This window comes from Cricetulus griseus, chromosome 5, assembly GCF_003668045.3.
Source record: "Cricetulus griseus strain 17A/GY chromosome 5, alternate assembly CriGri-PICRH-1.0, whole genome shotgun sequence".
NCBI classification, from domain to species: domain Eukaryota; kingdom Metazoa; phylum Chordata; class Mammalia; order Rodentia; family Cricetidae; genus Cricetulus; species Cricetulus griseus.
In genome coordinates this window covers 177,426,385-177,426,820 of record NC_048598.1, presented here as the reverse complement: position 1 = coordinate 177,426,820, position 436 = coordinate 177,426,385, and positions in this window count along the sequence as shown.

Below are 436 nucleotides of genomic sequence, written 5' to 3'. Positions count from 1 at the left end.
TGGTGGAGAGGATGCCACTGATGCCCTTCCCCTATAATGAGATTGATGTCTACCTTGGTTAACATTCCTAGACCTTCAACCAGTAGCCGTTCCAAGCATGGACAGGCACCCACAGCTACGCAACGAACCATATTCCTGCAATCCAGTTGTGGAGAGGGAGGAGGGATGAACAAAGGAGCCAAGACAGTGATGCAGAAACTGGCAGAAATAATTGTATTCAGTGAGAGCATGACTTAGTGAGAGCATGGAGACCCTAGTCATAAAGCTGGGGAAACAGAATTGGATCAAACCAGGCCCTCTGAATGTGTGTGACAGCTAGGAGGCCAAGGCAGTCTATGGGACCTCTAACAGTGGAGCCAGTGTTTATCTTTAGAGCACAAATGGACTTTGAGGGCACATTCCCTATGGAGGGATACTATTGCAGCCCAGATACAAC